This window comes from Melitaea cinxia, chromosome 9 (assembly GCF_905220565.1).
Source record: "Melitaea cinxia chromosome 9, ilMelCinx1.1, whole genome shotgun sequence".
Lineage (NCBI taxonomy): Eukaryota > Metazoa > Arthropoda > Insecta > Lepidoptera > Nymphalidae > Melitaea > Melitaea cinxia.
In genome coordinates, this window is record NC_059402.1 from 17,542,728 (window position 1) to 17,566,359 (window position 23,632).

The following is a 23,632-nucleotide window of genomic DNA, read 5'->3' on the forward strand; positions in this document are numbered from 1 at the left end:
GAGATCAGTTGGTATAGAACCTTTGTCACGTATGTAAGTTCCACGGGTAAGGTTCTTTATAGTTTTCGTCAAATTTAAGTCTTTAGTCTTTCCTTATCATAATTTGAAAAATATTTTCTTTGCGCAGAAATACCGTTCAAATATCTTTCAACATTCATCTTCCCAAGTGTAATACATCCAATTTTACTGGTTTGTTGCCTAGAAGTTTTCCATCAGACAAATGAGCAGGTATTTTGATAATTTCTTTTTTGTATATAATAGAAGTTTGAATGTTTTAATGGAATTTGTGATATATATATATATTTATACTAGCTTTGCCCGCGGCTTCGCCCGCGTTGAAATCAGTGTGTCACAAAGTTTTCCCGGCAGCCTTCCAGTGAAACTCTCATCAAAATCGCCTTAGCCATTCCGTAAACCTTCCTCTTGAAGCCCTCTCTCCATTGGTGAAACCACATTAAAATCCGTTCAGTAAATTTTGAGGGAATCGATCACATACACTTTTGGGGACTTTGTTTTATAATACACTAACTGTTGTCCGCGACTACGTTCGCGTGGTTATGAAGATATGCATTTCTATTAAGATGGTTAACGCAATTTATTTATTATTTCAGTCACTTGAAATGCTTATCACACTGAGTAAGTTTTTAAAAGGCACAATTTAGTATCTCTATACACCACATTTCTAGTTTTATTTTCAGGCTGCAGTATAAATAAGCTCTCAGGCGAACTTATAGCTACTGTATATGTTTCATACAAACTATCAACCCCAGTTAAACCCCCTTAGCGGTGGAATATCTCAAAATCCGTTCTTAGCGGACGTCTACTAACTATAATCTACCTCCCTGCCAAATGTCATCTATGTCGATCCTGGATGGATGGACCATCCAGCGTTTTTTGAGTTCTCGTGATGAGTGAATCAGTGACCTTTCTCTTCTATATATATATATATATATATATATATATATATATATATTACAAGTGATATACATCCACGGGCTTATGAACCCATAGTTAGATTATGTTTTTAATGTCTCCAAAAGAGACGTGAGTCCACCGACCGGTTCTTATTTTAATGTATGGTACAATTTCTGTTTTTTTTCTTTTATTATTATTATTATTATTATTTATACTTATATCTAGTTTAATCTTACATTATTTACATGCGTAATCGTTTTCTTAAAAATATATTTTTTAATATTATCTATATTACCACCACCTTACTCCTCCCAAGCAAAGCAACCTACTCGAATTTTATTTTGACATTTCGAAAATACTCTCAATGACGGCGGTGTCTCTATTATGAATCGCCATCTTGAGACTATGCTCGAGGATGTCTTTGTCTATATATATATTACGATGCATTATTTGGACACCTCCTCACCATCTGTAGAGCATACATTTTAAATTTCTAGTCTCTTACTTCAAATCATAGGACTTTTATACAAACTTCCAACCCCCGTTTTATCCCCTTTAGGGGTCAAGTTGAGAGGTCAGTGTTGGTCGTGAAGTCCGTTCTTAGCGAATTTCTACGCCCTATAAGGAACCTACCTGCCAAATTTCAAGTTTGTAGCTGTTATAGTTTCGGAGATTTCGTGATAAGTGAGTGAACCTACCATCCCCCGTTTTAACCCCAAAAGGGAATTGATTTCTAAAGATACATTATTTGGACACATTCTCGGCATTTATAAAGCGTACATTTAAAATTTCAAGTCTCTTACTTCAAAAACAGAGTAATTTCATACAAACTTCCAACCCCCGTTTCACCCCCTTAGGAGTCGAGTTTTGGAAAATTCGTTCTTAGCAGATGTTTACACTTTATAAGGAACCAAACTGCCAAATTTTAAGTTTGTAGGTGTTATAGTTTCGGAGATTTCGTAATGAGTGACCTTTCACTTTTATAAATAATATAGATAATAGATATATGTTTGTGTGTGTGTATGTATGAACTGACCAACATAATACACAATATTTGTGAGTACAATCTTTCCAAAATGTATGAACAATTAATAAAATTGTATATGTATCAGCCGGCTGCTACCTTAGGTGCAGACGTCCTTGTGTGAAATTTAAAGATATCCATTATTTTTTTCTAATCCCACAGATAGAGCTAACTTACCAGATCCTTCATTTTTTGAAATGTCGAAAAGGAGATGAAGAGGCTGTGAGTAATGAGCTAGAGTTATTTATCCGTATTCTACTGCTGAATAAGACGACATATTCTCCGCTCAGTATGTGCACCTTGTCAAGGTCTCTTGGTGTGAAGGTTATTAATTTATCTTTTTCATAGTTGTAAAGAAACTAACGCCCTCCTGATAGCTAAGGATCGCCATAGCCTAGGGACACCTGTAACAGCAAAAGCATCACAGATGCATTGCCAAGCCTATCCCCGCGCCGACACAGTCCATCATCAGAAACTCTAGTTTCCTTACTCAACGCAGGCCAACAACGATGGAAAGAAATATTGTTTGTCTGAAACCATTAGGACCTCCGTTAATAAATGATATCTATAGGAACGAATACGTTCAATACCTGCTCCGCGGTATCAGGCTATGACGTAATATTAACTTGATTCACTCACATTGGTCACATGACATTGTTTTCGTCATCATGCTTGACTTTATTGCATACTAACTGTGCCCACGACTTTGTCCGCGTGTAATAGTGACTTTGCGACTACATTTTTTGGATATTTTTGAAATAGTTGTGTAGGTTTATGTTCATATTTTACTGAAGCTATTACTTATTTACTTTAATAAAAGTTGGTTCTCAGACTCAATTCAGAATCTGTCTTTTTCCTACATTGATGTTATTTTTTAAAATTAAGCGACCTTAAGCTAACTAAGATAATAGACTATATTTGAGAGCGAATTCTTTCCAATTTACAGATTTTTGGGGCCCTCGTGACGTACCTTGTTGTAATACTATCTCTGTGAAACTGTAGCTCCTGCACTAGTGTTGAAGAACAAAATATCTTTCCTGTCAACACAACAAAAAAAAAACTTACTCAGTTCTGCTTATTACAAGTTTTGAAGACTGTTCACTTATCACATCACGTTTGAATTGTAACACTCACATCTCTTTAATAATAAATGATTTTGTGTGACACAATGACTTTAATTTAACATACCTATATTTTTGTAATAAAAATAAAAGTATATTTAGCGCATCGCACGACTCATGCAATACCAAGGGCAGAACAGATGTGTTGACGATCGTAGGGACTCAGGCTAACTCAATCACCTCGGGAACGTAGAACCACTATACTACTATATCACTATATCATCAATATATCACTATAGACGGCGCCACGGTTCGCTTAAACCGAAAATAAAAATCATCATATCAAAAATTTCGCTCTAGCGGGTACATCGTTCCATAGCTTAATTGGCTAGAGCGCCGACACGGTCAGTCGCAGACGCGGGTTCGAATCCCGCTGGAGCGGTCAATTTTTGATATGATATTCAAAATGTTTAGAATTCCTAATGTGAGGGTAACACAAAAATAAAATCGTACATATTAAAAATAGCATGGTGTCGTCTCCTGTCAAAGATTTCATTGTAATATGAAACTTTGAATAGTTACGGGTCTCTGTAAAGAACTCACTATAGACGGCGCCACGGTTCGCTTAAACCGAAAATAAAAATCATCATATCAAAAATTTCGCTCTAGCGGGTACATCGTTCCATAGCTTAATTGGCTAGAGCGCCGACACGGTCAGTCGGAGACGCGGGTTCGAATCCCGCTGGAGCGGTCAATTTTTGATATGATATTCAAAACGTAGAACCAGTTGAGAGCACCATTATTGGGCTGCTATATTCTGTAAGACTAAGTACATCTCCAGTGTAGCTGTTACTGGCTTTGAGCAAGATACTTCTTGCTTTGTCGTAGAAGTAACAAAGCCTGCAATAATGTGGATTATGATATAGTACGGGCATTATTAGATTCAAGGTCGTTATCATCGTGTCATGATCGCGTACCAGTTCTAGACACCTTCTCTGAACATTTGCTCTGACTGATTAACCGTAACTGCTGGTGTGCCTCAAGGAGGTTTGCTGTCATCTCGATTTTTTTTGACGACGACGACGATGACCGTTCATGTCAATGACCAAAGAACAAGACCTATTTCCCTCCGGTGCGGGGTAAGACAGGGGGATGTAATATCACCGAAACTGTTTACCACTGCGCTAGAGGATGTTTTTAAGACCTTAGATTGGGGGGAACGAGGCATCAACGTCAACGGTGAATTCATCTCTCACCTTCGTTTCGCCGACGATATTGTCATCTTTTCGGAGACGCTGGATGAGTTAGGCCAAATGCTGGCCAGCCTAAACGAGTCCTCCCGACGTGTCGGTCTCTGTATGAACTTGGATAAGACGAAAGTCATGTTTAACAACCAAGTCATACCGATACCGGTATCGGTCGATGGTACCCTTCTCGAAGTTGTTCAGGATTATATTTACCTAGGCCATACTATCCAACTGGGCCGCAACAACTTCGAGAGGGAGGCCGATAGGAGGATTCGGTTGGGCTGGGCGGCGTTTGGCAGGCTTCGTCGAGTCTTCACTTCGAAGATTCCGCAATGCTTGAAAACAAAAGTCTTCGAACAATGCGTCCTGCCTGTGTTAACATACGCAGCCGAGACGTGGACACTGACGAAGGGACTGGTCCACAAATTTAGGGTCGCTCAACGTGCAATGGAACGGGCTATGCTTGGGGTTTCTCTTAAAGATAGGATTAGAAATGAGACTATCCGCGAGAGAACGAAAGTAACCGACGTAGCCTACAGAATTAGCAAGTTGAAGTGGCAGTGGGCTGGTCATTTGTGTCGCAGGACCGATGGCCGTTGGAGTAGACGGGTCCTAGAGTGGAGGCCGCGTCTTGGCAAACGCAGTGTGGGACGTCCTCCGGCCCGTTGGACCGACGATATACGTAAGATTCCCGGTGTCGGCTGGATGAGGATTGCGGAAGACCGGGATGTCTGGCGCAAACTTGGGGAGGCCTATGTCCAGCAGTGGACTGCGATAGGCTGAAGTGAGTAAGTGAGTGAGTGAGTGATTTTTTTTTCTGGTTTTATTAATACTGTAATTCAACATATATGTAAATGTTGATGATATTTTTTATAATGAAAGGAGCAAAGAATCGAACGGTCTCATCTGATGTTAAATGGTCAACGACATTTACACTGTTAGAGAAGTTTGGGGTGCACTGCCTGGTTTTAGGTATAAGATGTCTCTACACTCGACGCTTAAAAATCGTGGATTTTAATCGTCGGGTACCTGGCAATAAAATATACCTACTATTCATCTTTCGCCAATTGACATAATTAGTTATTGTTGAATTATACTGTTTGGATTTACTACACCAATAAAAATTTATATCAGATAAACAAATAGTGTATGACGGAATTATTTATCTTTTATTCCTTTAACTCTGATATCATTTTAAGCGTCTTCAATTGTGCGAATGTTTGAAGTCGACCATGAATCAAATATTATATATTATCCACGATTAAGTGCTTGTAGTCAAACGCTATTGTACCTTCAATGGTGCGAAGACTAAAGGCTTATTAACCGACTTCCAAAAAAGGAGGAGGTTCTCAATTCGACTGTTTTTTTTTTTAATTTGCATTTTCATCGTAATAATGAAAGCTATTTAATTTATAACAAAGGCGCTTCTTGTTGTTAAGTCACGCAGGTGTGTTGTTTGTTTTGTGCATAATATCTCGATCGCTATTCACTTCTACTTAAACAAGTTAGTTCCATTAATAAATCTTGATACTGTATGTAAATTTAAGTAAATTTTGAAAATATATTTTAATTTAATGCATCAAATAGTAAATTAAAAACAAATTTCGCCCAATCTTCGAATTTTAGTAGTAACATTTTTTAACCGACTTCCAAAAAAGGAGGAGGTTCTCAATTCGACTGTATTTTTTTTTTGTATGTTACATCAGAACTTTTGACCGTGTGGACCGATTTCGACAATTTTTTTTAAATCGAAAGGTGGTGTGTGCCAATTGGTCCCATTTAAATTTATTTGAGATCTAACAACTACTTTTCGAGTTATATCTAATAATGCGTTTTTACTTGACGCTTTTCTCGTCGACCTACGTTGTACTATACCGCATAACTTTCTACTGGATGTACCGATTTTGATAATTCTTTTTTGTTGGAAAGGGGATATCCCTAGTTTAGTACCATGATAAGGAAACCAGGAGATATAGCTCGAAAAGTAGTTGTTAGATCTCAAATAAATTTAAATGGGACCAATTGGCACACACCACCTTTCGATTAAAAGAAAATTTGTCGAAATCGCTCCACCCAGTCAAAAGTTCTGATGTAACATACATAAAAAAAAAAAAAAATACAGTCGAATTGAGAACCTCCTCCTTTTTTGGAAGTCGGTTAAAAAATGAAAATTACTTCATCAACAAGCCTATTTTATTAAGTTTTTAAATGAAACTTCTTTATTGCGAATGAGGGGTCTTTTTACGAATCAAACGCGTCACGGAGTCTGTCAAGAGTCAGGAATTTTAAACGTCCATACCTCGTTGAATACACCGGTTCTCGTCCGATCACCGAAGTTAAGCAACGTCAGGCGCGGTCAGTACTTGGATGGGTGACCGCCTCGGAACACCGCGGCGGATGTTGACTCTTGTTTTATTTAAATTGTTTTTTTTTTTTTTTTTTATTTGTTTATAATTTAGATACATATCTTATGAGGTACCTAATGTAAAATCAAATGAATCCAAGCCGCGTCTCGCCGTCATATGGCGTAAGTCACCAAGTTGAACAGTACCTACCTAATGGTTTGAAAATATTTGAGTACGTTTTAGGACACGCCTTTAAAGCTATATTTTTTTGATGTAGTAACTTTTTTAAAGATATTACTTCTATGGAAAAAAAGTTTTAAACCAAAAATAATTTATTCAAAGCTGTTTGAAATCAAAAACAACTTAATTCAAATAAACGTAAAAAGCACTTTCGAATCGTCATTATATAAATTACAATTTCAAAGTGATTATCTTTCAATCTTTCCTTTTGTTCACGAAGTACTTACCTTCTTGAAGTCATACTAAGACACTTTTTTTTCTTTAATATATTATTACATGAATTTAAAAATATCTATATAATATAATATGTCGAATTTGGTTATCAAGTTATCAACTCGAATGAAATAGTGAAATCAAGACTACAATAACTCGTATTTTGAAGAAGTGTTTCATCATTTCATTGCGATACAATAATCTTATTTAATTTTAAATTTTTAAGATTCCGTGTCAGAGAACTGACACGGATTGCAAAAATTTCAAGTAATATACGCATTATCAACGTTTATAAGTTGCCGCTGACCTATGCGCTGTACAAGAAACGAAACGTTAGCGCGATTTAATTACGTACACCGCCATCTGTTATTGAGTTTTGGTACTAACTCTAGTATGCAGAGCCGCTTGATATAGCTCACCCGTTTTTTTAACCGACTTCCAAAAAAAGAGGAGGTTCTCAATTCGACTGTATTCTTTTTTTTTAATACATATATATTACTTCAGAACTTTTGATTGGGTGGAGCGATTTCGACAAATTTTCTTTCGATCGAGAGGTGGTTTGTGCCAATTGGTCCCATTTAAATTTATTTGAGATCTAACTAGTTTTCGAAGTATATCTAATAATGCGTTTTTTCTTGACGCTTTTTTCGTCGACCTACGTTGTATTAAACCGCATAACTTTCTACTGGATGTACCGATTTTGATAAATACTTTTTTTGTTGGAAAGGGGATGTCCCTAGTTTGGTACCATGATAAGGAAACCGGGATCTGATGATAGGATCCAAGAGAAATCGAGGCAAACTCTTGAAAATCCGCAATAACTTTTTACTGGGTGCACCGATTTTGATAATTTTTAATTTAATCCAAAGCTGGTGTTTATCATGTGGTCACATATAAATTTTATCGAGATCTGATAACTAATTTTTGAGTAATCTTTAATACCGCGTAGTTACTTGACTATTTTTTCGTCGATCTACGTTGTATTACTCGTCGATGTAATTGAAGTCGGTTTTTTTTTCGTTTGCGAGCAAACACAAGTGTGGTAGTCCTACAAATATTGTATAATCGTAGGTACAAATAGTATAAATGTTACGTGTTCGTTCACCAGCGAGTGCGTGGAGGGTCAGTAATGTACTCATTAAAATGTAATTACATTATACATATAATTTTTTAAAATAATTCTTTATGTGTAAAAGTAAATGCATGTGACTTTTCAGTGAGGATTAGAAGTAAGCGAGTACGAAGCGACCGCAGCGCTGCGAGCGGTCGTCACTTTATTCACAGAATTTTTAGTGACTGATTAAATATTCAGACTGTATGTAACACGTGTTTGTGATATATACGTGAAGTTATGTAGAATCATCGTGTTTGTTAGCAAACGAAAAAAGAAAACAACTTGAATTTTACAATACAACGTAGGTGGACAAAAAAATAATCAATAGGCATCCCTTATACTATAATAACATACAATAGAACAGAAATATATACAACACACAACATAACAATTAGAAAAAAAATGTTGAATTTTTTAATATGTATATATTTTCTAGTTCTTGATTTTTTTTTTTAATTTTGTTGATTGATTTTTAATTAAGTACATAAAAGTATTTACGAAATTTAGTATTTTAGAAAATAACAAATACGGTAAAATAAAATAAATCAAACAAAATAATAATAATAATAATAATTCGAACTATTAAGTGAAATAAAAAAACATACCTATTATGTCTTTATTTATTTTTGTCGACAGTATAAAATTACATAAATAATGTAAAAAAAGTTTACTAGTAATATTTTAGTTTTACAAACGTCATATTATACAGTCGTGTTACTGATATTACGTCACTTCCGTTATATATATTTTCTTACGGTTTTAGTATCACATTTTTTTCAGTTCGCTCGCCCAGCCAATATGTCAAGCCTGCCATAAGGAACTTCGCTCCAATAGATGACTCAAAAATTACTCATCAAGTCTCAAATTTAAATGGAATCATAAAAATGATCACCAAAAATCGGTCACCCAGTTAAGAAGTTATGAAGTAACACACATAAAAAACACAATCTAATTTTTTTTTTTTCAGTTTACTCCTTAAGAATCGATTTTCATGAAAAATATGTGAGTAAAATGTATCGATTTTCATGAAAAATATATGAGTAATCCCCGGTATGAAAAATATATTAGTAAAATGTACTGAACGAATGACCTCGTTACGTGCTCGTAACGCCATCTATCGGAACATAATAGAGTTACGATAGACGACGACGTTTTCTAATAGCACAATAAAAAAACTCTCAAGCAGAACTCTATTGAGCTCCGATAGATGGTGCTATTTGATTTTTTTCTTTTTATATGGTATTATATTTTATTTGATACGGTATTCATCTTTTTCTTAGACTAGTAAGCCTTTTTTGTGCCTATTTAGACTAAAAGGATTAGATTTGTACGTCATACGTTGGAGCTGACGCACACACTTTTTTATTTTGTTTGCAAACAAACACAATTATGTTTTAAGATGTGATCAAATTGGATTTTGAATTCAATTTTCGCGATTCAATTGTGCTTTATTCTATTATATTCTACAAAGCTTCGAGACAACGTTTTAAACAGCGCTAATTAATACTGTTCCTAATTGAACGTTTATTAAAACGTTGGAACAGTGACATAATAGGTAATTTGTTTTGATAAAAACTATTCGGTTTTTAACCGACTTCAAAAAGGTTTGGTATTTTTAACCGACTTCCAAAAAAGGAGGAGGTTCTCAATTTGACGGTATTTTTTTTTATTTTTTTTTATGTATGTTACCTCAGAACTTTTGACCGGGTGGACAGATTTCGACAATTTTTTTTTTAATCGAAAGGTGGTGTGTGTCAATTGGTCCCATTTAAATTTATTTGAGATCTAACAACTACTTTTCGAGTTATATCTAAGAATGTTGTATTATACCGCATAACTTTCTACTGGATGTACCGATTTTGACAATTCTTTTTTTGTTGGAAAGGGGATATCCTTAGTTTGGTACCATGATAAGGAAACCAGGATCTGATGATGGGATCCCAGAGAAATCGAGGGAAACTCTCGAAAATCCGCAACAACTTTTTACTGGGTGTACCGATTTTGACTATTTTTTTTGTCGATCTACGTTGTATTTCTCGTTGATGAAATTGAAGTCGGTTTTTTTTTTTCGTTTGTGAGCAAACACAATTATTTTATGTATGTACATCGATTTCGCCAATATTTCAGATCTGATTTACCTACGTGATTATTTTTTATTATTAGTTGCCATTTGTTTCCGTATAAATTTATTTCAGTTCGGCTCAATAGTTTAATTTTATTTTTATATAAGCGTTTTTGTTAACTTGGACGATGTCAAAAACAACGAAACCTTCTATAGTCCACCAAATCAAATCTTTAAAAGTTCTACTGTAGAAAATAATCCATTAAAAAAAAACAAAAAAGTTATAAAAAAATTACCTATTTTTAAAAACAGACTTAAACTAAAAAGAAAAAAAAATACTTAAAGATTTAATTTGAACACATCTTCTTATGCAAACCTACCCATAATAAAATACCATAATTTGTATGTAACTAAGCGAAAGTGAAAGAAAAAAATACAAAATACATATAAAGTAGACTGCTTTGTATAGTATTAAAACTATTTTATATCAGTGAATACAGTTCCAGACATTTATAGTTCTAAATATTGAACAGTATTGTGGGTTGATTTACAACTATTATCAACATTTTTCGTGTTGTTTCAAAACTAACATATTTGCACGGCCGTATTGAATAAAGTAAAATAAATGGACTCCTTATTACTGCTAAACAACTAGCACCATTTTGCCCTACTAGTGACGAATAGAAGAAATTAGAGATAGCACTACTCGCCACCAGTTGCGCTACAACAAAAAAATATTATTTTAGTCATCACTACTAGCGCCATTTTATGTCACAAGCGTGCCGCAAGATGGCGCTGTAGATGATTCAAATATAAAAAAAGGTAATTTATAGTGGTAAATAATTACAACTTATTTAATAATCAAAAACAACACCTTTCCATCCTCAAATAAGTAAATAAGTCTGATTCATATAAAGAATATGGGTTCAATAAGATGGATAGACGAAATGAAAGGAATCTCAACGCAAATAATTCACAAGATGTCAACGGTTCAACAATAAGCATGAAAAAATATGTTATTGAGTCTTTTACAAAATCAAATGGTCTTATCTTACTTCTCACTTATTATTTTATTACTCTAAAACTATAATCAGAGAAAATTTTAAAATTTTAAGAACATAAAAGCCATCTTCGTCGGTGCGACAAAGCCAGCCCTGAGGTCACCAACCCGCCTGCCCAGCGTGGTGACTATGGGCAAAACACATGAGTTCACGTTATTTTTGGCGTAAACTTGTGGAGGCCTATGTCAAGCAGTGGACTGTATAGGCTGTAATGATGAATTAATAATAATAATTAATTAATAACATAAAAATAATTAATATTTAAAGTAAAAAGATAAATAAATAATACATTGGAAAAAATAAACGGAACCATACAAACAATGTATTGTAATATATTTTCGTAATAATAAACGTAACTTAGACACTGTTGGATCTTAGACCTTCAGAATAATATTCCGAAATGTATTTATATCTTCATTCCATTAAAATAACTCATAATTTCATGTGTAGGAATAAAATTGTATCTTAGACTAACTGTGTCTGCGACTTCGTCCTCGTGGAATTTAACAAAAAAAGTTATTGTTCAAATTCGCAGAGTTATAAAATAAACAAATTTCTAAAATATAAGCAGTCTAATTAAATTACTCCTTATTATATTAGCTATCTGACAGTGAAAGTCCCGTCAAATCGGTCCAGCCGTTTCAGAGATTAGCCGGAACAAACAGACAGATACAGACAGACAGACAAAAATTATACAAAATTTTATTTTGGTATATATATGTACAGCGTGTATACCACATCACTTTAAAAAAACCGGTTTTTTTAATATTACAAACAGACACTCCAATTTTATTTATTTGTTCGGATAAAGACCATTGTGTGTTCAAACGGATTTTACAGTTTATCTCAGCGTCTATTTTAATCATCATCATCATCATTCCAGCCTATTATAGTCCATTGCTGGACATAGGCCTCCACAATTTCGCGCCTAAAATGCGTGAACTCATGTGTGTTGCCCATGTCACCTCACTGGGCAGGCGGGTTGGTGACCGCAGGGCTGGCTTTGTCGCACCGAAGAATCTGCTGCCCGTCTTCGGCCTGTGTCTTTCAAAGCCAGCGGTTAGATGGTTATCCCGCCATCGGTCGGCTTCTTAAGTTCCAAGGTGGTAGTGGAACCTTGTCATCCCCCAGTCGCCTCTTACGACACCCATGGGAAGAGAGGGGGTGGCTATATTCTTTGGTGCCGTAGCCACAGAGCACTATTTTAATACGAAAACAAAATTCGAATCGATATAAATGTAAACTAGCATCCCACGTCTACTTATAAAACCTCAAACGATTTACTTGAGACCCTAACTCGAAGATTTATTACTGTAATTTTTTTTGAAGTGAAACTTTTTTAGAATCTTTGTCATTTGAAATTCAATGAAAGGAAAAATTCGTCACTATAAAGAAACACATACATAAATGTATAGGAGTGAATGAGATAGAATACATTATTGGTCATTAACGCGCAAACGGCGCGTTTCGCACGGCGCTTATGACCTTATTCACAAGACCGCGATCATCGTCGATAGAAAAAAATCGCATTGGTTACCTTCCTACGACTTTTCAGAAGCTTCATTTTTGCCGTGTGTGAATTGGACACACACTTTTTTTTGACATACACACACGTTACAATTTAATAAGTCAGAGACGGAGCTAGGGGACCTCTATCAACTGACGTGTCGCTATGAAATGTCACGCGGAGAGGAGGCAACACCTGACGGCGTCACGTGCTAGCGACGGAAACGAGTTCGCCTTGTGCACACTTTGAATAGATGTTTAAATTTTGATGACATTAGACGGAAGTGACTTCTACTTCTGGAGTTAAGTTGTTAAGAAACGATATAAAACGCTGACCCCCAGTATCGATGACGCTTCGTAACGCTGATGACGACATTTTACAGCAGATCTATAAGTTTTTGAAATTTCATGGTCATTATTAATAGTAGGTATTCAAGTTTAAAGTGTATTTATGGCATACGATTTTGCTACTTGCTTAGTGCAATCTTTAAGGAGTGAATTACGATATGCAATAATTTTTTAATTTAGCGCTTAGCGCTTCAGCCTGTAATATCCCACTGTTGGGCATAGGCCTCTTTCCCCATGTAGGAGAAGGATCAGAGCTTAATCCACCACGCTGCTCTAATGCGGGTTGGCGGATATATTTCCTACTATGAGTAACGATCGCTATCAGGTGTATATGATAACAACCGGGACCGACGGCTTAACGTGCTCTCCGAGGCACGGTGGGGAGACCCACAAGGACTGCACAAACACCCAGACCACGGCAAACACCTGTATGGCCAATACAAATGTTTGTCATGTGCGGGGATCGAACCCGCAACCGCCAGCACAACGGGTACAATCCATGGCTGTGACCGCTGCGCCAACGCGGCGTCACACTTTTAATTTATCATTAATTATTTACATAATTCATAAATTTCTAGTAGTTTAGTTTGATTTTGTTATAAATTAATTTAATTATAGTTGTATTATAGTTGGTATGATTAATTTTTAATGTTGTACATATCTGAATTTTATTATCTTTTAATTATTTATTATTTAATTGATGATTGTATGAAATGTTTCTATTCGTGCATGTTTACCTAATTATTCAATTTACTACTGTTTGAATTATTTATATTTCTGTGTGTATCGATTATTTCTTATTAATGTGTGCTTTTTAGCTTATTAATGAATTGTTTACTATTGGAAACTTTATTAGTTTATTTATCAGTTTTATGAGATTTTTTTTTTCTTTGTATTATTGTACTGTTTGTTTCCTAAATAAAATAAAATAAAAATAAATACCTATCACGACCAACCTGACATTATCTCCAGCGAAATTGAAAAATTGCTTTTATTTATTTTTAACAACGAGATAAACTTAAGTAAAAAGCAATAGTAAGTAGGGCACAGCAGTAAAGTTTCCTGCTCAAAATATGGAGCAGCCCGACTGGGGTACTACCTCGCACACCAATTAATATCAGTTTTCCTCAGTCATTTGTTGATCCGTAGACTAAAATCTTGTGGCCGTATTCAGATATTTGCTTTTCTTAAAAGGGATTTTTATCAATCTTTATAATCAGTTTCTAGTTTTATTATAAGTAATAAGACTTAACTGAGAATATGTGCCTATATTTAAACGTACAAGTAATATGGATCTTCCATTATGTCTTTCATCCCATGCTCTGCGGATACTATTGATTTATTAAGCTGACAAACAGTTCTGTAAAAATACAAACGAATTGAGAACACCCTCCTTTTTAAGAATTAAGAACATCCTCCTCTTAAGAAGGCGGTTAAAAAAGCTTCATATTTTCATAAAGACACGTTTATATCAAAACATATAAACCAAAAAGGTCCACCCGTGCGAAGACGGATCACTCGGCCACTCGTATATTATTATTTGTAGTAGATAGTAGATATAGAGAGATAGGGTTTTTTTTATTGATATAAGGTATTTGTGTATGTATATGTATGTAAATGTATTTGGTGTACATGTACGTATGTGAGTATAAAATGTTAATGTGTATGTTACATAACATATTTGCACCCCATCCCACACTTCTTATTTAATCCTCTGCCCAAAGGTTGCTCGAAAGAGATCGCTGTATTAGCGATAAGGCCGCCTGTTGCAACTGATGCAAATTCTATTTTTATATATCATTTGTTATGCTGTTAAAACCTTGTATTAGTGTGCGAAAGTTTAAATAAATAAATAAAATAGACAGATCACGATTCAGCCTTGTCCTATGTCCAGCAGTAGGATTTTACTGTTATTAATAGGTCTATCCTATTTCAAGAAGGATCAGAGCTTAATCCACCACGCTACTCCAGTGCGGGTTGGCGAATATATTCCCTACTATGAGTCCAACCACTATCAGGTACATATGATAACAACTAGGACTGACGGCTTAACGTTCTTTCCTAGGCACATTGAAGAAACCCACTGGGATAGACAACCAGACCAACCAGGAAATAAATATTTGTATAAAAACAAACATCCACTCCAAGCGGGAATTGGACTCGCGGCCACGGGTGTTTTATTGGCACCATTACACCAGAGCAGTCGTAGATATTGGGTTGATCACAGCTAAATAATAATATTCTCAAGTCATCTTATGTACTTATGTGAAGTGGTAAGTTTAGAAGCTAGGGTCGGCAATACACTTGCAATATTTCTGGTGTTCCTGGCGTCCATAAGCTACGGCATCCGCTTAAAATAATCTATTTGTTGATTCGTCAAATTTAATCGAAGTCTTACGAGTAGTTTTTGAGTTATCCAAGCTTTCTAATGTACCTATAAAAAATTAAAGAATCATCAAAATCGTACACCCAGTAAAAAGTTATGAGGTGACATCCATAAAAAATACAGTCGAATTGAGATCCTCCTCTATTTAAAGATGTTTGCAACCCTCACATGTAGTTAAGTGGTTGGACATATTTGAAGCGGGCATTGTGTTCCCCTATATAAAAGATATAAACATTGCTACCTTATCGCACTTTTTATGGTAAAACATCAAGTGATAAAATCCCTTTTATCTTTAGTTATTGCACGTTGCAGTCGCCAGACAAAGTGGTATAACCAAAAAATATATTATTTTCCCCAAACAAATGGTATCAATTACAATATTTATCTATGTAAAGGGGTTTAATTACATAAAAATATTTTTTGAGTTCAGACTGAACATCCTATATGAATGAACTATAAGATAAGATTCCACCGTAACAATCATACATACACACATTCATATATACATTGCAAGTTAACCCCTGTTAAGCCCTGCAGTCACCAACCCAGCGTGGTGACTATGGGCAAAACACACGAGTTCACGCCATTTTTGGCGTGAATTTGTGGAGGCATATGTCCAGTAGTGGACTGCGAAAGGCTGCTGTGATGATTGCAAGTTAAATAAAAGCTTTTAAGAAGATTTTAAATCAATATAGATGTTAACCCTTAAAAAACAAACAAGACGAAAAATCATAAGTTTTTTTTTTATGTGACCAGATTGGCGACGCGTACCGCCTTCTTGGCCTGCAACACCAGAAGCATCGCAAGCGCTTTTCCGACCCTATTTCCGAGTCTTACTCGGAGCTCTACTCACCTTACTCACCACAGGAATACAACACTACTTCAGAGCAGGGTTATTTAGCCGAGATCATCTCTAAGATTGAGGTACTACCTCATTCGGGTTGCACGAGATTCCAGCTATTACTGCCTCCAGAAAAGATATTTTTAATGTTTTTTTTTTACTGATTTTTTATAGTAAGTAATATAAGTCAATAATTTTGAGCTAAAACTACTAATTAATGATGTTAAAAATGATAATAACAAAGCAAATGGTATGACTAAATTCTATTGGTATAATTAATTAATTGTTGTTTTCTTAAATTAATTTTATAAAAAATGAAAAGGAATAAATAATTGTGTTTGCTCGCAAACGAAAAAAAAAACGACATCAATTACGTAGACAAGTAATACAACGTAAGTTGAGGAAAAAATTAACAAACGCACTCGTCGTCACTACGATTTTCGAAGGTTTCCTTCGATTTCTCTGGGATTCCATGATCAGATCCTGGTTTCCTTGTCATGGAATCACACCGGAGATATCTCCTTTCCAACAAAAAAAAAAAATCAAAATCGGTTCATAAACATAACATACATAAAGTATATAGTATATATATATACATATGTAAGGTCGAATTGAGTAATCTCCTCCTTTTTTGAAGTTAGTTAAAAAGGGAGGTTAGATCATAAATGTTAATACGTAATTATGAACGCTTTTTTTGTTTGCATTAAATCGTTTTTTCCGGTTACGCTACTTTGGTTCGCCTTCATAACAACGATATTTTATTTCATGAGCGCTCTGTCTATACCGAGATTACACAATCGTCTTACACTCGAATTATTCGAGCTATATACATAAATACTTATTTGCACGAAGTAGGAATTTTTATGTTATTATCATGTCATATTGTTTTCTAACGTTTACGCGAATTTCACTCATTATAATGAAATTTTTTTTTATGATTTTATCACGTTTTATCATGGGAATCCTCCCGTGACGATAGTTACTGTAAAGTATCTGAAACGTCTGGCATCTGGAAAACTTAAAAAGCCGCGATAAAATCCGATAAACTTGTTTCATTACTATGTAATCTTTGTCCAGTGGCGGACTTTGCAGTGCCCACGCTTTCTGCTCCGGGGTCGCGGGCTCGATTACCGCTCCAAGTCTCTGTGTGTAATATATATTTATGTGTCGCATTTGGTATAAACTTCTTGTGCTGTGTCTTTTGTGGGCTAAACGTGAGCTTGACACCCCGTCCCCAGCTCACGATAGCGTGTAATGCCTGGTTAGTAGTGTCCTGCAGGCTAAGTGGATCCTTGGCAGCCACAATGCGTAGGACGTCGTCCGCAAAGGCCTGTATTCGACACCCGGAGGGTAGTTCGAGTTCCAGGAGTTCGTCCAAGATGACGTTCCACAGAATGGGACCGCAGGTCGAGCCCTAGATGCATCCCTTGGTCATGTGTTTGGATACTCGGACGCCAGCGCATGCTCCCAACACCGGTAGAAGCAATGATCAAGTATGCAACCGCCAGTGTAACAGACACAAACGAGTGCTGTGACCGTTGCGCCAACCGTCGTCGCCGCCAATCGTCGTCGTCGTCATCGTTTTATGAGTTAACTTATTATAAATTGCTTTTGTCAAAATAGTTATACGTCAAATACTTATCATTAGATATAACTCAAAAAGTACTCGTCAGTTCTCGTTGAAGTTTAAATGAGACCAATACAAGCATCAGCTTTCGATTAGAAAAAAAAAATCATCAAAATCGGTACACCCAGCACTGAGTTATGAGGTAAAAAACATAGAAAAAAAACATACAGTCGAACTGAAAACCTTCTCTTTTTTGATGTCGGTTAAAACATTTATGATGAGGAATTTCGCGACCCTTCAATTATTTAGAACCCTTTAATATCCGTCGTTAGAAACTTGTCAAACGCCGCCAATGCACGCGACCAAATCTTAAGAATTTTTCATCAATCACCCCCAACACCCCTAACAACCGGTCCTCAGGAACTTCACTGAAAATTTTAATATATAAATAAAAATATATAACCGAAATGTATGTGCGAGCAAAACTTTCACGGAAAAAAAAATGGCAGAATTCATTCGTCAGGTCAGCTAGTGTGAAACAATAGTATTTGCACGCAAACGAAAAAACGAGTGTACTTTAGATCACACGACTGAAGTAAAACTTCGTAAAACGTAACCTACCGTAACGTAAGAAGAACGTTTCAAAAACTCACTAATTTACCTCGACAATTAATACAACGTCGGTGGTTGAAAAAAAATTATGTGGTCTCATGGGAACGAAGTTCCTTCAGATAGTATAGAAGCAACACAATTTGAAAAAAAATGTTGAATTTTATATATGTTTTCTAGTTCTTGATTATTTTTTTTTTTTAATTTTGTTGATTGGTTTTTAATTAAGTACATAAAAGTATTTAGGAAATTTAGTATTTTAGAAAATCACAAATACCGTAAAATAAAATAAATGAAACAAAATAATAATAATAATTCCAACTATTAAGTGAAATAAAAAAACATGTGTCTTTATTTATTTTTGTCGACAGTATAAAATTACATAATTAATTTAAAAAAAAAAGTTTACTAGTAATATCTTAGTTTAACAAACATATTATACAGTCGTGTGACTGATATCACGTCACTTCCGTTATATATTTTTCTTACGGTTACGGTTTAGGTTATCACATTTTTTTCAGTTCGGTCGCCCAGCCAAATGTCAAGCCTGCCGTAAGGAACTTTGTTCCAAAATTATTAATAGTAGACGCATTGTTTGAGATAAATTCATAAGGTTTAATACTTAAACCTTAAATGTGAGTTACAAGTGTAGAACACGATTTATGCGATGTTGCAAATAAGCGAAGCGAATTGAGCTGAACTAGATTCGGCTCAACTGGATAACGTTTCAAACGTATGAATGAAACGTGTGAAACGTCTGAATTTGAATGTTTACCAAGCACATGTACATAATAATATATTTTTTGAAGTGATTTTTTTTTTCGTTGTGGCTTGAAACTCAATGAAACGAAAATGTATCACGATAAAGAATACATTACATAGTATTTTATATTCGCGGTGATATTAATCTCGTTAATTGCACACACACTTGTTTATTTGATTTCTTGCTCAAATTCAATTTTTTTTATTGTATTTAGGGAGTGTTAGGAACGTGGTTTGAAGTCCCTCGTTCGCCATTGAAAAGGAAAGATCCTTCAAACAGATGGGAGTTGTGTATGGTGGGCTACCGCCCCTACAGTTATGGTCGGGTTCTTGTATAAATACTTAATCATTCTGATAACTTTGATAGCGCGATGTAGGATACGTCAGTTTTCTCTAGTTTTATATGTCGCGAGATAGATGTCGCTACAATAGTTTAGCAATATTGCAGTATCAACGACCATGTATTGATTATATGTAAGTTTATCAAAAAATACATCGTTCGACTGATACGTATATCGCAAGCATTAAGTCGCTTAGATTAGGAACAGAGGACCGTGTGTTTGTATACAAAAATTAGCTCCCCTTGGACCGCTACTTCTCATGCAAGATTAATTTCATCAAACAGCACCTTTCGACCTACAACCTGCTCGTGTTTGTGCTCACATTATAAAGTCATCTCGTCGGAAACGGTTCAAATTACCCTCTCTTTTATTATGAACATTGTTTAAAACGTAACTGGTTCAATTCAGTTTTATCAGGTTATTTATTAGAGATATGCCCATTTTAACAATCTGTCTGGTGTCTGAAATTTTTGAAAAATATGGATATATTAGTATCCTATAGAAACCTCACGTTATAGAAAAAATCCACTGTGATATTTTTGACTCGGTAGCGTCTGTCCGTGTTGCATTATGTGGCGCGCCAACCGCCAAGTTAAAAGAAGAATCATCAAAATCGGTACACCCAAAACACACAAAACAAACAATACAATCGAAAAGTCTAGTTTCTCGAACATCTTCGCGTTCGTTTCGTTTTTCGGAGTCGGTTAAAAATCAATTCAACGTTTCCATTTCGTAAACAGACTGATATTTTATGTTAAGCTAGATCAATAATTGAGTTTGTGCCAAATCCCTTTAGAAGAATAGTCACTTGCTTATGTAAAAAAACAGAAAAATTCTTTATCCGTGAATATATTCCACCTTCGACCGCATCGTCACTTAACATCAGGTGAGATTGTGGTCAAATGCCTGCCTATTTGACATAAAAAAAATATATATATTAATTTGTAATTATATAATATTTAATTTGTAATTTGTAGCCCTATATTTCTTTATATTAATAGATAGGTGAAGCAAAAAAATTGTAACCCTTTTAACAAAAATTGTGCAAACCGAGGAGTACTTGTGAAATTTTGCACACTTATAGTTTATGTAGAGAAGGAGTGCAGAATGCTATTTTTTTTTAAATTAAGCATTAAAAACACATTAAATTAATAAAATAGAAATTACACACACTACCACGTATTTTCATTAATTCTATTACTTCTATACTTTCCTGTCAGTACCACCTTTACGCTGATGACTTGCAGCTTTATGCACAAACTAGCATCGACCGTCTTGATGATACCATTGCTAAGCTTAATGATGATCTTTCGCGTATCTCGGTCTGGACCAAAAATTTTGGAATTAATGTCAATCCCTCTAAATGTCAGGCTATGATTGTTGGGAGTTCTCGTCAACTATCAAAAATTCAACAACCTACATCACCTCTCTTTTTCAATAACGTGGTTATCCCGTTTTCCTCTGAGGTTAAGGATTTGGGTGTGACTTTGGATTGCTCTCTCAGTTGGGCGGATCAGGTTCGTGAGATATCTCGCAGGTTTTATGCATTCTTTCATTCTATCTTGCGCTTTAAAAATTTTCTTCCCGTGAAGGCCAAGATTGATTTAGTAAATTGTTTTCTTTTACCTATTATTGATTACGGCGATGCTTGCTACCCTGACTTAAGCGAGGAGCTCCTGATCAAGCTGCAAAGACTGCAAAATACTTGCATTCGCTTCATTTATGGGCTGCGCAAATACGACCATATTTCGTCCTACCGGTCTCAACTGCAATGGCTGCCGATTAAAGAAAGGCGAAAATTGAGAATTCTCTGTACCCTCTATTCTGTAATTTCCAACCCTTTTGCTCCTTCTTATTTAAAATCTAAATTTAATTTTCTCTCTAACACTCATTCTAGGGATCTTCGTTCTTCTCTTAACCTTACTCTATGCATACCTTCTCATAAATCTGGTTTTGTGTCTAATTCTTTTACAGTTAATGCCATCAGACTGTGGAATGAGTTACCGGTCAACATCAGGAACTCTCCTTCTCAACTTTCTTTTAAAACCCAGGTTAAAAAGTGGTACCTAAAAAAACTCTGTCAATAGCCCCTCCTTATTTATCTTTTTACTCTCCTCATCTTAGGCTTACATTAAATATAACTTCATGTCATGACATTTCTTCGTGTGTTTACTTTTGTTTGAACGTATTTTTTTTTCTCTTTTTTATATATTTTGTTTGTAGTATGTATATATGTATATATATAAGTATATTTATGTATTTATATGCGTATGTTTATTTTGCTTGTATTGTTTTATAGTCCTACCTACACTTACTTTTACTATTTTTTTACGCCTTAAGGTTGACTGGTAGATAAGGCTGTACGGCCTTAAGTCCGCCTTTTGCGCAACGTGCTATCTTGATGTGTTGTTATGTTGTTTTTTTTTTTTTTTTGGAGTTGTGTAATAAAGTTTGAATAAATAAATAAATAAGTATTTGACACACACACGCATATATGTATACTCTTTTGTATATTATTATAGAATTATAATCTTTGGCAACAACAACTCAAAGATAGATCAAAAGTTGAAGATAAAAATTCCAGTCAGACAGCTTGATTGATAGGCAAAAATGGTGCTTACGTTACAATAGACATCTGGCGTAATTTAACTTTAGGTTATTGAGACCTACCGTAAGTCGCCTAAGGAACAGACGACCGTTTTATATGATATACATAGCATAGTGCCTCCTCCATTCCGACGACGTTCTAAGCCGAGGTGCGATCTCGCTAGGAGATACCCTTAGGACGAACGTCATCCCCGTGCCCTCTAAGAGGGTCCACATCTTCCTTCGCGGCCGATGTCTATAGTACCCGGCCCTTCTCACCGGTGACACTGTAAGTGCCGATAGGGCTAACAGTAACAGTCATTTCGAAAAAAAAAATATGATAAAGGTCCAATTTGATTATTTGATTGATTTAACGTATCAGCGAAGACATGTTTCTGCATGTAGGAAGAGTAATTTACGTCAAAGTAAATGCTGTAAAGGTCAATGAGTAAATTTAAACAAATATAATTAATTAGAACAAAGGAATAATAAGTCGTTGTTTAAAAAGGCTCATTGAAAAGAGTTTGTAAAAGGCTCTCGGATTCTTTTGTTTTTCCTTAAATAGAACACCGCGTTATTGGTCTTTAAAAGAGTTTAAATTAAAAATATATTTGTGATGCCGCGTTGGCGCAACGGTCACAGCCATGGATTGTGCCTATTGCGCTAGTAGTTGCGGGTTCGATCCCCGCACTTGACAAACATTTGTATTGGCCATGCAGGTGTTTGCTATGGTCTGGGTGTCTGTGCAGTCCTTTTGGGTCTCCCCAGGTCGAATTGAGACACCTCCATTTTTTAAAATCAATTAAAATCACACGTGGTTCAATAAGTCCCGAGACTAAGTACTAAAAAAAGGTCTTTTTTATAAAATTAATTTTTATTCATCAACATAGTCTCCTCCAAGAGCGATACAGTCCCTCCAACGCTTTTCTAACTTTTCTATCCCATGTGTGTAGAACGATTTGTCTTTGGCTTCAAAATAAGCCTCCGTTGCTGCGATAACTTCACTATTTGAGTCAAATTTCTTACCCTGAAGCATTTTTTTGAGGTCTGCAAACAGCCAGAAATCGCTGGGGGCCAAGTCTGGCGAATAAGGGGGATGAGGAAGCAATTCGAAGCCCAATTCGTTAATTTTGGCCATCGTTCTCACGGAATTGTGACAAGGCGCGTTGTCCTGGTGAAACACCACTTTCTTTTTGTTCATGTGATGCCGTTTATCCGCAATTTCGTACTTCAATCGCTCCAATAAGCACATGTAATAGTCACTATTTATATTTTGCCCCTTTTCAAGGTAGTCGATGAAAAGTATTCCATGCGCATCCCAAAATATAGACGCCATAACCTTACCGGCCGATTTCTGAGTCTTTGGACGCTTCGGCGGCTTTCACCAGCCGCTCTCCACTCCGT

General features: G+C 35.5%; 1 long non-coding RNA gene and 1 pseudogene across 1 annotated transcript; both read left to right on the forward strand.

Moving 5' to 3' along the window:
- The first annotated feature begins 2,179 nt into the window (after positions 1-2,179).
- Positions 2,180-3,105, forward strand: LOC123656269. Its single transcript, XR_006743508.1, has 2 exons — positions 2,180-2,263; positions 2,886-3,105. It is a non-coding gene; the product is annotated as an uncharacterized LOC123656269 (long non-coding RNA).
- Positions 3,106-6,532: 3,427 nt separating this feature from the next.
- LOC123656788 lies at positions 6,533-6,653 on the forward strand (annotated as a pseudogene).
- The last annotated feature ends 16,979 nt before the right edge of the window (positions 6,654-23,632 follow it).